This window comes from Pinus tabuliformis, chromosome 2_2, assembly GCF_031772625.1.
Source record: "Pinus tabuliformis cultivar Carrire ecotype Pingquan chromosome 2_2, CPIR1, whole genome shotgun sequence".
Lineage (NCBI taxonomy): Eukaryota > Viridiplantae > Streptophyta > Pinopsida > Pinales > Pinaceae > Pinus > Pinus tabuliformis.
In genome coordinates, this window is record NC_142300.1 from 723,818,486 (window position 1) to 723,835,538 (window position 17,053).

A 17,053-nucleotide genomic window follows, 5' to 3' on the forward strand; every position below is an offset into this window, starting at 1 on the left:
TGAATGTGTGGTTTTACCAAGAATTTCCAATGATGCTCTAAGTTAATCTTGGCCAACGATCAACCATCTCAACCCATTTCTTGGAATATCTTGCCACATCTTAGTCAAAAGTTTGATATCGAATAAAGTGCCATCAGGACAAATTGAAATGAGGTTAGATTGGAGTAGATTATCACTGGTTGCCTCAATGATATTTCTTGAAATGCCCTGAGCCTAATAAAGTATTGCTTCTGCTTGCTTTATGTGAATCTCATATTCTCTAAAAACAATTTCTTTAATTATGAGCCTCTTAGATTTTAGGTAGATTGGTTGATCTTCCTTCCTCACTTTCCTGCCAGGTTAGGAAGCAAAAAATATTCTCCTCCATCTCTTCAAAGTAATTTTTCATATCTGATAGCTGATCTAACGGAGAGTTCGTTGTCTTGCATTGATCATGAATAATTTCCAATTTCGGGCAAAAGACTACCTGTTGATGTGCGAGAAGAGTGTTTAACTCTTTAGCCTATTTCTTGAATTCTACCAATTTTGGATTAACCTTCAGATGTTCAATTATTTTCTGTAGCTCCTGAATCTATGCATCTCTAGCTTGTGTATCTATAACATACTAAATTTTGAGAGAATCAAATCTTTGTTGAAGCTCAGTCACCTGTGACTGTCAGTGCTTTGTTACCTTCTGCTTTTCTTCTTTAATACTTTGTTCCAATAGTGAAATTTTCTCCTCTTTCTCCTTCAGAAGATGTTGTATCTTTGTAGCTTTATCAATGGTGGTTGAGGCATAAGCACCTATAAATTGATTAAGTATACCCAATTCCTCTGTTGGATTTGTTGTATATCCTTTTCACAATACTTTAAAATATGCATTACTAGGGACTAATGCCTAGTGCTGATCAAGCTTTCTCTTATTTCTCCCCCTCCTTACTACAACTTTGTGTTGAGGCCTATAGAAAATTTCTAATGGAGGAATCTCCTCAATATTTAAAACAACTTCAAAAGAAGGAAATGTTGGTATAATTTCTATATCCTTGTGATCCAAAAGATTATCAGGAACCTTCATTGTTTTAGGAGTTTGTTCAGGATTATTTAGGGTGTCTTAAATCTTAATTTGTTGAGAAACTTAATGGCCTGAGACTGATCAATCTTGGAATTTAAATCTTGATTATATTATTTCCAAATCTCTTCCAACCTAGAATTAGGCACAAATCCTTCTACTTGAGAAGAAGAAGAGGAAACTTCTACTTTTGTTTGAGAAGAATCAACTGACTGTGTAAAACCAATAACTTTAGCATCATCATTAACAATTTTCTCATGAGGAACCTACAATGAATCCATGGGAATCTTCACTAGACTAGAGATTTGTATTGCATAAACTGATTCATTTCTTCAAGGGTCAATTATATCATGTTAGGTCCCTATAATACTAGTGATTACCCCATTACTATTGTAGTTGTATCCCTTATTAATATTTTTGTGCCCCTATTGTCCTCATATTGTTATTATTGTGCCCCATAGAATCCCTATATTGTTATTTTTGTGGCTTTATATTATTATTGTTAGGTCAACTGGGTTATATTGTGACTCCTTAGACTCCTATATATAGAAAGGAGGTTTTGTCATTTGATTCATCCAAGAATTGTTCATTTATGTAATTTAAAGGAGGTTGCCCCCTCGAAGAGGCTGAATTCTAAGGCATTGATCTATCTTTTCTATCTTTTTCTTGAGTTGGTTTCATAACATTTGGTATCAGAGCTTTGGATTCTAGGGTTTCGCTGCTCCAAATAGGTGATCGTGGCATTTTTGCTATAGCTTTTTTTGTGTGACATTTCAAAAGCTAAAAAAAAAAACCATTTGAGAAGAAATCGCTCTGAACCTCAGATCTGAATTTCAGAGATTTTCGCGCTATATCTGTGGAGATATGATCTGTGGAAGTTGGTCTTTTGCAGACTCTTGAATTACATTCCAAACAGGTGACCTGGGGAAAATCGTCATAAATTTCTCTCTGAGCATCAGATTGAAATTTCATAAGAAGGTACAGAAAGAGGACGGATTGTGGTTTATTATATTTATTTTTCAGAGCCAAAGGTCAAAACAATGACTCATGGCACGTCGTACAAGTTAGCTCTACTGAACTAGTCTATAATCAGGTCACTGTGGGAGATTTCACATAACTCTTCCTTGGAGAATCCAATTTGGATTAGACTGGTGGCATTGGAAAGAGGACATAGAGGGCTACTGCAGGTCGTAATTTCAGAACTGGATGATCTGAAAGTATAGAGATACATCAGAGACAATATCTATCTCCTACAAATTGAAAAAAAGTGTGTAGATTTTTTAAATTTTTACTTAAGCTTGGTTTGAAAATTTATTTTGAAGGAATTCAAAGGGCATAGTAGAGAATTATTATCGGTAACTGATGCCCCGAGGAAAGAAAATGCAAACACCTAGTAAGCAACCTGAAGGCTCTAGCATGACTCATGAAGAAGAGGAAGAAATGCTACATGATATATCAAAATTACAAGACCAAGTGCAACAAGTGTCACTTGCACAAAAGCTAATAGAAGCTAAGATAAATGGCATGAAATCTAAGATAAAGGGCGTGGAAGCTAAGATGGACGATTTGAAGATAGATTTGAAGAGAAACATGGCAGATTTGAAGACAAATTTGAATACAAACATGGCAGATTTGAAGACAGATTTGACAAATTTTCTACAAGAAATACTTACTAATGGTGAAAAGGTAGTAAAGGAAACTCATGATGCGAATAAAAGAAATGTTAATCATGATTTCATAGACTCTAATGTGGGATCGAAGACCCACCATATTCCAATAATCGATATGAGGAAGTTTGATGGCAAGGATCCCGCAACATGGATATTACAGATGGAGCAATTTTTCGATCTCAATAATGTGCAAAACACACAAAGGGTACGTATTGCAACTTTATATTTCAACCAAATCAGTTTGTATGGTATCAATGGCTTTGCTCTCGTAAACAAATTATCACTTGGGCAATTTTTACGGAAGAATTGACAGCACATTATGAGGATACAAAAAGCAACACTTTTTTTAGCCAATTGATAAGTCTCAAACAAAAGGGTTCAATAATGGAGCACATTAAGGAGTTCCAAAAATTGAACATAAGGGTAAAAAATATTCCAGAGGAGCATAGGATTGATGTGTTCATAGGGACATTAAAGGATAATATCCAACATGATGTTCGCCTTTGGGAACCTGATTCATTAGAGAAGGCATTCAGGTTAGCAACAAAAATGGAAAGCAAAATTATGGCAACCAGGAAGCATACCACTCACAACTATAAAGATGGAAATGTTGTTGCCCCTAGTCTTCCACAACCTATAAGGTTGACACCACAACAATTGGAAGAAAAAAGAGCAAAAGGGCTTTGTTACAGTTGTGATAGCAAATACACTAAAGGTCATAAGTGTGATGAGAAGAAATTATTCTACATAGATTGTGAAGAGGAAGAAGAAAAGGAGCAAGAAAGGTCAAAAGAAGAGGATATACTCCAGGAACAAAGACTAGATAAAGAAGAAATGAATCCAACCATATCTTGTAATGCATTGGCGGGAATTACCACTACTCAAACAATTAAGATAGAAGGATAAATCAAGAAGAAAAAGGCAATAGTGTTGATTGATTCAGGAAGTACCCACAATTTTATTCATTGTAAGGTAGCAAAAGAATTGAATTGCTTCTTATATCCAGCACAAGAGTGTCAAGTGATGGTTGCAAATGGAGGTACAATAAAGTGCTCTGGAAACTGCCATAATATCAAGCTATCCATGGGAGAATATGTATTGACTAGCCCAAAGCTTTCCATTCCAATGGGAGGTGTTGATGTTGTACTAGGAGTCCAATGGCTACAATCCTTGGGTACAATAGCTTTTCATGAAATTTTTTGTGGAAGGAAAGGAAGTTGAATTAAGGGGTATTGCAGCGAAATTGGGAAAGATAATCAGCTCTAATGGTATGACAAAGCTTCTAAAAAAGGAACAAAGAGGTGTAATTGCACAATTATGTTCGCTAGATGTTTCCACATTGGAATCATCTATTTCTCTAGATCTCCAAAAAGTCTTGGACAATCATTCTAAGGTATTTGAGACTCCCAAATGTCTCCCACCTATTCGTGATCATGATCATGCTATTCATCTGATTCCAGGAAGTGTTCCTCCAAACATCAGGCCGTACAGATATCCCTATGCCCAAAAGAGTGAAATTGAACGTATGGTTACAGAAATGCCAGAGGCTGGTATAATTCAACCGAGTCAAAGTTCTTTCTCTGCTCCAGTATTATTGGTGCACAAGAAGGATGGATCTTGGTGCATGTGTCCAGATTATAGGGAGCTCAACAAGCTCACTATTAAAGATAAGTTTCCCATTCCTGTCATTGATGAATTACTAGATGAATTGCGTGGATCAATTTACTTCACCAAGTTGGATCTTCATTCAGGATATCATCAAATTAGAATGAAGACTGAAGACATTTTGAAAACAACATTTAGAACTCATGAGGGTCATTATGAATTTTTGGTCATGCCTTTTGGCCTTACCAATGCACCTTCAACATTTCAAGGTTTGATGAATTCCATTTTCAAACCATTCCTTAGAAAATTTGTGTTAGTATTTTTTGATGATATACTAATCTACAACAAGTCTTGGAAGGATCATGTTGAACATGTTGACAGCGTGCTACAACTATTGGAGGAGAAACAATTATATGCAAAAAGATCCAAATGTTTCTTTGGAGTACAAGAGGTGGAATATCTAGGTCATATTGTATCTCATGAAGGAGTTAAGGTAGACCCTAGCAAAATTAGAGCCATTAAGGAATGGAAAATCCCCACATCGATAAAGCATCTGCGATGATTTCTTGGGTTGATAGGGTATTACCACAAGTTTGTTAAGAATTATGGGAGAATAGCAGCACCTCTAACAACATTATTGAAGAAAGATGCATTTTCGTGGACTCAAGAAGCAACAAAGGCCTTCGAACATCTTAAAGAGGCAATGTGCCAAGCACCGGTCTTAGCTACACCGAACTTCACAAAAACCTTTATTGTGGAATGTGATGCTTCAAGAAATGGAATTGGTGTTTTTTTAATGCAAGATGAAAGACCCATTGCTTTTGAAAGTCATCCAATCAAGGGAAATTTTTTACACAAAGCTATTTATGAGAAAGAAATGTTGGCAATACTCCATGCACTTAAGAAATGGCGGCCCTACCTAATGGGAAGACACTTCAAGGTAAAAACAGATCATGATAGCCTTAAATACTTTCTAGAACAAAGATTATCCTCTTAAGAGCAACAAAAGTGGGTCACAAAGATGTTGGGTTATGACTTTGAAATCATCTACAAAAAGGGAAGCAAAATGTGGTGGCAGATGCACTCTCAAGAAAGGATGAGGATGTGGAAGCATTGTTGTGTGCCATTTCTATTATCCAACCAAATTGGATAAATGAAGCAAGGGAGGAATGGAAGAATGAGGAAGAAGTGTGGGCACTTATTCAAAAGTTACAACAATATTCCAGTACATTTGATACATTTAGTTGGAAAAATGATTCGTTATGGTACAAAGATCACTTATACCTATGTAAGAATTCCCAGCTAAAACAAAAGATTCTTATGGAATTGCACACTTCTCCCTTAGGAGGGCACTCAGGATTTTTAAAATCTTACCCCAAGGTTAAGAAGGAATTTTTTTGGGATGGCCTTAAATCAGATATTCAAAATTTTGTGGTAGAATGTTTGGTTTTCCAACAAAATAAAGTTGAAACAATTAAGGCACCGGGTCTATTACAACCTTTATCCATTCCAAGCCAACGTTGGGAGGAGGTTTCAATGGATTTTATCACAGGTTTAGCCAAGTCTGAGGGAAAGAGTGTCATCATGGTGGTAGTTGACAGACTTACCAAGTATGCACACTTTTGTGCCTTATCACATCCATTTAAAGCTAGTACAGTTTCTACTGCATTTATGGAAACAATTCAAAAGCTACATGGAAACCCAAAGATTATTGTTAGTGACAGAGATCCCATTTTCACTGGAAATTTTTGGACAGAATTATTTTCTTGTCTTGGTACTCAGTTAGCTCATAGCTCATCTTATCATCCTCAATCTGACGGGAAAACTGAGATAGTAAACAAATGTTTGGAAGGATATCTTCGTTGCTTTGTATATGATAAACAAACACAATGGGTCAAATGGTTGCCTCTGGCTGAATGGTGGTATAACACTTCCTTCCATACAACAACAAAAATGACCCCATTTATGGAACTTTATGGATATCAGCCACCATCCATCACATCATATTTAAGAGAAAGTTCTAAGGTTCAAGCAGTGGAACATCACATCGAACATCAACAAAAAGTCCTCCAACTCTTAAAGGATAACCTCGTGTTGGCACAGAATAGAATGAAACAACATGCAGATAAACATCGCAGCGAAAGAAGTTTTGATGCAGGCGATTGGTATTCCTATGGATACAACCATATAAGCAAATGTCCCTCAAGCAAGCTAAGAAGGATAATAAATTATCACCAAAGTATTATGGTATGTACAAGGTGTTGCAAAAGATTGGTACTATGGCATACAAATTGGAGCTTCCTGCAGCTTCTCGATTGCACCCAGTTTTCCATGTTTCATGTTTAAAGAAGGTTATAGGTGACAAGCTCCAAGTTCAAACAATATTGCTAGAACTTGACGAGGAAAGAAAAATTATATTGGAACCGGAAGCAGTCACAAAAACAAGAACTCGACAGCTACAAAATCGATCAATTTGAGAGTATCTTATCAAGTGGAAGAACTTATCCGCTGAAGATTCCACATGGGAGGATAAGAATTTTATACAGAAGCATCCAGAACTACTCAAGTGTTGAGGACAACACTTTTTTGAAGGAGAGGGGCATGTTGGGTCCCTATAATACTAGTGATTACCCCATTACTATTGTAGTTGTATCCCTTATTAATATTGTTGTGCCCCTATTGTCCCCATATTGTTATTAATGTGCCCCATAGAATCCCTCTATTGTTATTTTTGTGGCTTTATATTATTATTGTTAGGTTGGCTGGGTTATATTGTGACTCCTTAGAATCCTATATATAGAAAGGAGGTTTTGTCATTTGAATCATCCAAGAATTGTTCATTTATGTAATGTAAAGGAGGCTTCTCCCTCGAAGAGGTTGAATTCTAAGGCGTTGATCTATCTTTTCTATCTTTTTCTTGAGCTGGTTTCATAACATATCCTCTGCTCTTTTTTCCACCAATGAATGAAAAGAAGCATTTTCAAATAAATCATCAAATTTTCTAGGCTCATGAACAAACCGTCTGATACTTTGTGCAGTTGTGATGTTTTTAACCACTTGATGGTGATCATACTTCCTATTAGGTATAGTAGGACAACCAAGAGCTTGAATAGCTTGTATTTCAATTTGTGCATGCTTATAATTGTCTTAAGAAAATATACCAAATTGAGCTGGGAAATAAGGCCACAACTTTTTGTTTGATTCTTTCAAGACTTTAGAAATACCATTACCAATAGTTTGATAAGCTATCTTCCTACTCAAGAAGTTTTTCTAGGATGAACAATGGTAAAACATGAGGGTTTTCCAAACTTCCATATACCCTAATATTGGTAAATGATTCCTCACCAAACCAATTCCCCACTCGCAGAAGATCATATTTAGCTTCTGGAGACATTCAAGGTGCCTTTGTATCAAAGATAATCTGAATGGTTGGCAATATGACCCTGTGGAAGATTTGATAGAAATGCTGATGATATTTCGAGTCCCATAAAATATCATGATAAACATGAATGGGAGTTGGGTCTTGCAGAGTCCATTTCCAACCCATAGATTTAAAATCCATAGCAAAAAATAAAGCATCCATAATATATGCACTTAGAAAGGAAGGATTATATTTTCAGAAAATCTGTGTTTACTTCTAAAGGTTAAAAAATGGGTAGCTAAATTGTCTTAAATCATAGTGTCCCAATCAAATATAATCCCTTTTGAAGCTCCATTTATTAGAGGTACCCTTTGATCATGAAATATTTGTACATTTGTTAGTGCATGAACCCTACACATCATAGCAGCAATTTGGGAATAAGGAATAGTGAGAGAGTCAACAACATACTTACCACTCTCTTCTCTTTTATGTTTGTTTCAGTCATTTATCCAGCCTCTAATTTACTTTAATGCATGTCCATACATATCTGTTGTCATATTTGCATTGTGGTTTAGGCAGATGACACATTTTCTGCAAATCGTCACTGGTAAAAGACCCAATGACTGTGTGCTTGCTTGTATTAATCTGCCTATCAGCAATACTTAGATTATCTACAACCCACTGAACCAGATCGGTATCGGGAAGAAGTCTCAATCTAACTGCAATTTTGTGTAGAAAAGAATTTTCCACATTGCTAAAAGTTGTATTTGAAACTGGGGTGGTATCATCAATGGTCACTATTCTTTGAGTAACCTTGGGTTATTAATCTTCAAAGAATTTGTACATTTATTCCCATGAAGAATGTCCAGAATCTTTGGTACAAACTGTATCAGAAAACAACTCTGGTGTAGAAGTCTTTTCATTAATATTTTATATTAAAGGAGCAGTGGATTGTTGTTGTGTTTTTTCTTCTTGCCCTTTCATGCCTTTGACATTTCTTCGTTATTATGAGAATCATAGCTTGCCTGTATAGAAAACAGAGAGATTAGTGAATACTCTCTTTAATCAAGACTTAGTGCAAATAATTCAATTTACAATAGTAATATTTTTGTTTTAAGCAAATCTTCACAATATCAAGGTGAAATGAATGAAGGAATTTACAATTTCGAGAACCATAAATCCAAATTATCGATCATTAAGTGCGCAAGTGATAAATCACATGGGCTTACCATGTCATCTCATCAGAGGATTACGTTGAAGAGTTATGATAAATTAAAACTTTGATATGAAAAAGTTTTGATAGAACAAATGTCATGAGGGATTCTCAGATGAAAAAGTTCCAATGAAAGAGGTGTGAGGTCTATTGGGAGAATTATATCGGAAGGTTTAATAAACTACTTGTGATGGAATAGTTTAGATATAAGAGTTCCGATGGAAATATTAAAGGCTTTAAAATGATATCGAAAGAAGAGGCAACCGGAGATGCAATTAAAATAGAGATCTGATTATATGGGATGCGCCGATATAATAAATAATAAGTTGTGGGGCCGGCGGGAAGTATATAATATTACTTTATGGAAAATTGTGCAAGCCTTCTATAAATATTAACAAAGAATTTTAGATGACTCTTTCAATAAAGAAAGCATCGGGAATTTATTCATCGAGGAGGAGCTTTATCATAACAAACTTTAAAAGAATGTTAGGATATAATATAACTCCGATATGAAATCTTCTGATATAACTTTAACTTCAAGAGTAAGGCCCATCAAAGTTTTCAGTTCTTGTAATATGTTTTAAATTGTGACTTAGATATGAGAAGTTCTGATAAGGAAAAAGCCTCAAGTTTCTTAATCTTTGTAACTAATTTGAATATGCTCCGAATTTATTAAAACCAAAAACTCTATTAAAAGACAATAAAATATAAAAATTAAAGGGTCCCCATTATTTATTGAAAACTAAGTATAAAAATGGGGGAATTTTTCATGCTACAACATATTCTTAGATAAGTATCAGACCCCTATGTTCATATATGCATTCATGACCTGTAGGTTACATGTTCACAATGTGTTTGACGAAATGACTCTCATGGTTAGGCTTGACTAGGTCAAGTATTTGAGAAAATTTCGTATGAATGTCTTTTTCTTGATTTCATTTATGATTCTAGAAAGTATCACTGAGCTATGGGCAGTGGTCTCGAGGTTGACCTGAAATTTAGGCTTGGAATCTGGGACTACATGCATTGGACTAGATATTTTTAGGTCACAACCATTGGCATCTTGTCTTTTAGGAGTGGTTGGAGGTACTCAACCGCTTGCATTCCTTGTTGTGAGAGTGGTTGGGGTTCCAAGTGACTAAAAATTTAGTTTGGCTGGGGGATTGGGCTTAAGGAGTGGTCGGTATGACTCTAAGTTTCCTATAAATCCTATATGATGTCATTTTGTGGTGGGTTAGATTCAGTTTGTCGATTCTACTTCCTTAATTGTACTTAGGAGGTTGATTAATTCCATACTATCTATCTCTTTAATGTTTATCCTAGTAGGTCAGTGAAAGTGGGTAAATTTGGAAGGGGTGGTTACAAATTGGTATGAAAGTCGGTTCCATTCTCTTTGGGTGATATATGATACCAGATTGGTATCAAAGCATGGTTCAATACTTGGATTGCATGGGCGAAATGTGTTTGTTTTGCATGCATGCGAGTGTATATGTGTTTTTTATGCACATATTGTCATGGTTATGGTTGTTATGCATCTAGGTCATGGTATGTCGTTGGTATTGTCATGCATGGTAACTAGGATAATGATTGAGATTATGTTGATATATTGATATGATTATCTATATACATGTATCTTGCTAATCTGGATTGATTTTGCAAACGAGATAACCTCCCCTGAACTTTGTTGAGGTATGTTGTTTATGTTTTTATTTGGTTTATATAACATGGTATGTTTGCAAGAAGAAGAGGATCAAAGATGACTAGAAAAATGGTGGATTACAGTTCGTGAGACTCCCCTTACAGATCAGATGAGAAACCAAGAGATGAGTACTCTCCAGACTTAGTAGACATCTTGGGAAGTTTGTAGGAAGATATAAGAAGTTGCAATGCAGATAATGACATAATCATTTAGTCACATGAAAGACTTGCCAACTAATAGGAGAAAAAATCAGAGGTGAATGTAGTTATCCTTTAAAGTTTGTCAGATTTGCAGAGACATGGATAGCCACAGATCAGTTATGGATAAGAGGATATGACTAATGTGGCACATGGTAGTTGGTCTTGTGGTGGGCACAAGTCAGATAGGGATGGCACATTCAGAGATTTCAGGTTCTTGGATACACCTTATAGGAGAGGCAATGGACATGCATTATACTCTGGTTCTGGTTCAGACATGTATCATGGTCATCATTGATATCATCCTTACACAAGGAGTGACAGGGGATATTTGGTGGATGAGTTCAAGAAATCCAATCCACCTACATTTGATGGAGAATTGAAGAAGTCAGAAGATGCAAAGGCATGGTTACTTGGGATGAAGTAGTTCTTCGAGTTGCATGACTACACAGAAAACATGAAGGCCATAATAAGTATTTTTAGTCTCAAAGGGAAAGCAGACATTTGGTGGGAAGATGTGAAGTGGGTTAGAGATATCAGGATAGAGTACTTAAGTTGGCATGAATTCAAGAGAATCTTCAGGAAGAATTATTTGTTAGAGAGGTACTACGATAGTAAGGCCAAGGAGTTATACGCGCTAAAGATGGAACAATGAAAGATGAGAAGTACATGACTAAGTTCCTAGAGTTCTTGAGGTATGTATCATATCTTAAGGATGAGAAAGCCAAAGTGTAGAGATTTGTAAGTGGATTTCCATTAGAATTTAAGGATCATATAGAGTATGACGAGCCTCAATCACTGGAAGAAGTCATTAGGAAGTTGAAGCACTATTATGAGCAATCAAAGCATAATTATGAATCTAATCAGGGTTGGAAAGGGAATGACAAGACTAAAGGTAAATGGAAACTGAAGCGAATGAGACCTTAGGATGCAGGTGAGAAAGAGAATCTCCTTATAAGAAGTTTAATTCAGTTAAGAATGGACATGGATCACAACCTTGAGAGTATAAAAATAGAGGTGATGGTAGGAGACAATTGTAGTGTTGGATATGTGGCAAGGAACATCTACAGAAGGATTTTCCATTGTATCAGGGTGGTAGGCCTCAGATTTATAGTGCACAAGAAGCATAGATAGTTGCGGATGTTCGGAAGAGCATTCCTCGAAGAGAATTCCTTAGATCTATGCAACATTGGATAACATGCAAGAGGATCAGTAGGCATCCATTATCAAGATGGATTGTAAGCTTTATGATCAAGTTGATTCTATTTTGATTGGCATTGGATCTAATTATATTTATGTTGACCCTGACATGGTGGATAAGTTTGGTTTGAGAAAAGAAGTGCATGCAGAGTCTTGGCTGGTGTAGTTGGCTACGGGTACTAAGAAAAGAGTTCATCACTGGGTAAGACCTTGTGCATTTGACTTGAATAGTATGCCTACATCAACACATCTAAACGTATTTCCATTAGGATCATACTGATTCACATTTTATGGGGCTAAGATCCAGGATCCATGAATGTGGAGAGAAGGAGGGGAAATGACATATAGATTTGCCTCAAACATTGAAATGAAAACACAAAGTGAATTCCTCGAAACTTATGAATGAAAATAAATCTCTATTAAAATGGAGGAATCATTTACCACTACATTTTCCCCTTCCCAATTTGTCCTGTTATGAAGTGAGGCTCATTATTTATGGGTTTTTTGTGTTGAAATACCATGGGTAAATACCATGTGCGGTTATAATACCATGGGTAAATACCATGTGCAAATACCATGGGCAATACCATGGGTGGATGCCACTTTTAATTTGGATCATTCCTCCCCCCTTATCAAGCAATGGTACCCCATTTTGTAGAGTTCCCTCGTGAGAATATTTTGTTGAACATGAGCTAATGAAGACAAGGGTTTTATGTGGTGGACCCATAACCATGAGTTTGTCGATGACCCAAAACAAAGTGTTGTTGAAGACAAGAGTTTTTTGTGGTTGACCCATAACCATAGGTTTTTGAATGAACCATATCCATGATGAATGATGATCTAAAGATAGATATACCCTGTAATGCTTGTGAGCCAACTGTGATAGTGATAGTGTGCAACATAGAAAATGGAATTTGATGACAAGGGTTTTGTGTGGTTTACCCATAACCATGATGAATGAAAATATGAAGATAGAGATACCCTATAATACTGGTGGCCAAATGTGATATTGAAAGTGTGAGGCCTACAAATGGACTTCAGTGGCAAGGGTTTTGTGTGGTTGACCCATAACCATGATGAAAGAGAGTTTGAGGATAAAGATATCATGGACCTCAAGATAGTTCACTTTCCAGTGAAATGGAGTTTCCTTCTTGTCTTTTAATGGAAATATAACAAAAATATATTCAACCTCTGTAAAATTGTGGAATTAAGTAAACATGTGAAATATAAGATTCAATAAAGATAATGTGCCCCACAATTGACCAAAGTGTAAATGGGGGCCAGGAACAAAAGCACTCAATTGAAAAAATATATGTGCCCTTCCATTAATTGTTTCACCCTCTAGGAATTCAATACATGAAGACCTTTTATTTATTTCAACCACAATATGCTCTTGTGATGCTAATAAAAATATATCTACATAAATAACTTGGATGTGTTGAATCTGTATTGTAAGCTCTCCAAGCCTCTAGACTATGAAGTAACTTGATTTAATTATGCCCGTGATTCTTTTATTGCTCATTTTTTTAAGTCTTCTATCGCAACGTTGTAATACAAGATAACTATCGAAGATGGCAGTAATAAGTGAAACTAGGCACTCAACATTCTGCCATTGGGGAATTTTTCTGCAAATAATATTTTTCTACAAATCCAGAATTAGTGTTGCATAATCAACCAGTGATTTTGTACAAATGAAATAACCGAGTGTAGATTCATCTCTAAAATAATATTTTTGACTCCGCTGGAGCATCAATGATCCATAGTATTGATGGTCTATTGTAACGATGCCTCCTCTCACATCTACCCACCTTCATCAACTTACCTAGGGTAAACATGAGATGAGGGACTACTATGATATGACTCAACCTCCTAGATGACCTTAAGGAAATGGAGTCGACACAACTAGACCTTATTGAGTTTCCTCAGGTGCCGCAAGACCCCTAGGAGTAACCCAACCCCTCCAGGTGTCCAATCCCTGAGAAAATCACATTTTCCCTGACCTAGAGCCCGAATCACTCCCTTGCCAAGGTCTCCATGCAACTATGGGTTCCCATTCTCTCCCATAGGCATGAATAAGTGCTACTGTGACCTTTTTCTGCCAATTTTGTGTCAACAACTGCGATAATTAAGACTATTTTCTAGGGTTGGGGCATAGCCTATGCCCAGAAAGATATGAAACGTCTAGAACTCATAAAATACATGAATACAATGTTTGTAAAGCAAAAAATGAAACCAGGACTTAATGATCTGGTAATGAGATCTAAGACAATTAATAAGGTATTAAAAACTCATGTGCATGGATTTTCCTACGTTATTTTATGCAATGGGTCGATAAGATTGCGAAATACATAGACAATGAAGTAGTAAAGAAGCATAATAGACAACACACAAAAACCATAGAAAATTTAATAAGGATTTCACCCAATACTCTTGGGCTACATCTCCTAGTCCAACCTTCAGTTGTGACCTCTCTATTATGTCTTCAAATAGATTTTTACAATAGTATGAGCTTAATTTGAGACTCAACACACAATAGATACAACAACAAGAGTTTTCTTGAACCTCTCAAGCCTCTTTGAGTACACAGACTCTCTCCATCACTCTTTGTCTCTGCCTTTGCTCTGTCTCCAATACTACTTGCCTCTGTTTGCTCTCTATCTGTGGCTTTAAAGCCAATCTGCGCAGTCTATTCATTTCTCCTTCTTGGCTTTCTATCTCCCAGCCTCTGTCCGCTCAAATCCCTCTTCTAACGTTAAATAATCATTGCATAACGCCTTAAGGGGAGGTGGCCACCTATTCTGCAATGGATGAGTGCTTCGGTCCTTTGAAATCCATGAGATGGATGCTTTCTATTAACACAGAGAAATGTATTTGAAATTATGAAAATCTGCCAAAAACACTATTTACCAGACTTCAAAAGTCCTCAAATTTAGTCTATTCTCCTATCGGGTCCGTCCTCAATCACTATCGCAAGTCGCTTCAGCCTTGTTCCAAGGTTTCCCTTTGTATTTTAGAAATACATTAAAACTATGAAAACACCCCAAAAATGGCTTATGATGGATTTCAAAAATTATGTATTTTCATTCCCAAACCCCTTCAGGTCTAGGTTTTATTGCATCGGCGCTATTTCTTTGTATTTCATTTCATAAACGAAATACATGAAATTACATTATAAATGCCAATCGATGGCTCTCAAATCTTATAGAATATCATTTGTAATTTTATCGAGTCTGGTTGTCACGTATATATATATATATATATATATATATATATATATATATATATATATATATATATATATATATATATATATATATATATATATATATATATATACATATACGTATATGTCCGCCCTTTTGTATGGCTCCGATGCGACTTTGCGATGTGACTTGTCGCAGTCATATGTCGCATGGGCCCCGGGTCGTGGTAAGTGCTTCTGTTGAAATCCGTCGATGTGATATGGTGGTGCAACGTGGGCCGTTGATCTGTGCACTTGATCGACGATCCTCGTTGACCCCGCCGATCGCTATCACAACATATATGCGACCACCTCTGATAGCCTCCAATCGCCTCTGCCGATTTGCGATATGTCGATCAGATCTGGGTTGTTGATTGGCTAGATCTAATGGCGACTGTGCATTCACTGTTGAAGCCTCCTGTTAGCCTCCTATTGAAATAGGTTTTCATATTTCATGATTGACTTTTTAAATGCCAAATATGTCATCTTTTTCATGCTGCAACGGTTCCATATTTCCAAGAAAACTCAAAAAATTGAAAAAATGTAAAGAGGGTATGCCCTAAAATAAAAATCAAAGGGAAAAAAGAATGAATTGGCCAAAGAGAAAAATAAATGAAATGAACCCCAAACAAAGGCCAGGAAAGTGTGCAAGCTCAAATTCCACTACTATGTTCCATTTTTGATGAATTATTCCATTTTTGAAGGATTTCATAGTTAAGGGAAGGCCAAACAGCTTAATCTTGGCCTCCCTAGGTTTAAATTTATTGTTCTAGAAGATAAAGAATTAATATCTGACCAAACTGTTTAATCTTGGCAGATTATTAGCTAGGTAGAGAAGCAAGGGTGCTCAACTGCTTAATCTGAGCCCCTGGATGAAATAAGGGTAGATTTTGATAGGAGGATAGCCAAAAGAAAAGATGAAAAGCTGGGTTTGCTAGTTCAAGTGCACACAAACAAAAAGAAGACAAAATGCTAGGTAAATAGGCTGGGTAGGCAGTTTTGAGGTTGCGGAATCAAGGATTGTGATCAGTTTTGTGTTTCAAAGTGCTAATCTACTTCAGATCACAAGTGCAAGGCAATTTTCCCTTGGAGCAGCTCAAGCGAGGCATGACTAACTTCCCCTTCTTCCTTTCCCCAAATCATTCACTAATTTCCCCTAAAAGATGTTGAGATCTGCTTGATATCTTTAAAAATCATCATATTCCATAAACATTTGCCTAAGTAAAGATCTGCTTTACTTAGGAGTGCTCATATTTCTTCTATAAAGTCATATTTCACCTTTGTAGCCTAAGATTTCTATCCTTAGCACTTTCTGATCAAAATTCACATTAACTTCTAACTTACTATGTAAATCCCTATCTATTTCCCCTTCCCCTACTAAAAATATGTTAAATATCCCCCTTATATACATATCCCCTCCCTCTGGTTGAAATATAACCATAAATATTGCCTTGGGAATTACTAAGTTTATTTGAAACTTAGTAAGAACCCTCATTTTACTCATTTAACCATCTTCCAATGCATTTGGACCCCTTCCAATGCATAAAACTCCTTATTACTTCATAAAAACCCTCTTTCCATGCATTGGACCCCTTCTGATGCATTAAAATCCCTCCTCCGATGTATAAATCCTCTTCCGATCATGTGAAAACCTTTTTCAAGGCATAAAATCCCCTTTCGATGCTTTAAACCCCTTCTAAAAACATAAAAGCCCTTCTCTGATTCATAACTCCCTCTTTCGATCCATAAGACCCCCCCTCCGATGCGATATCGCTATCCGAGGTAGCAGTCAAGTGTTGGCCCATATATATATGCTCCC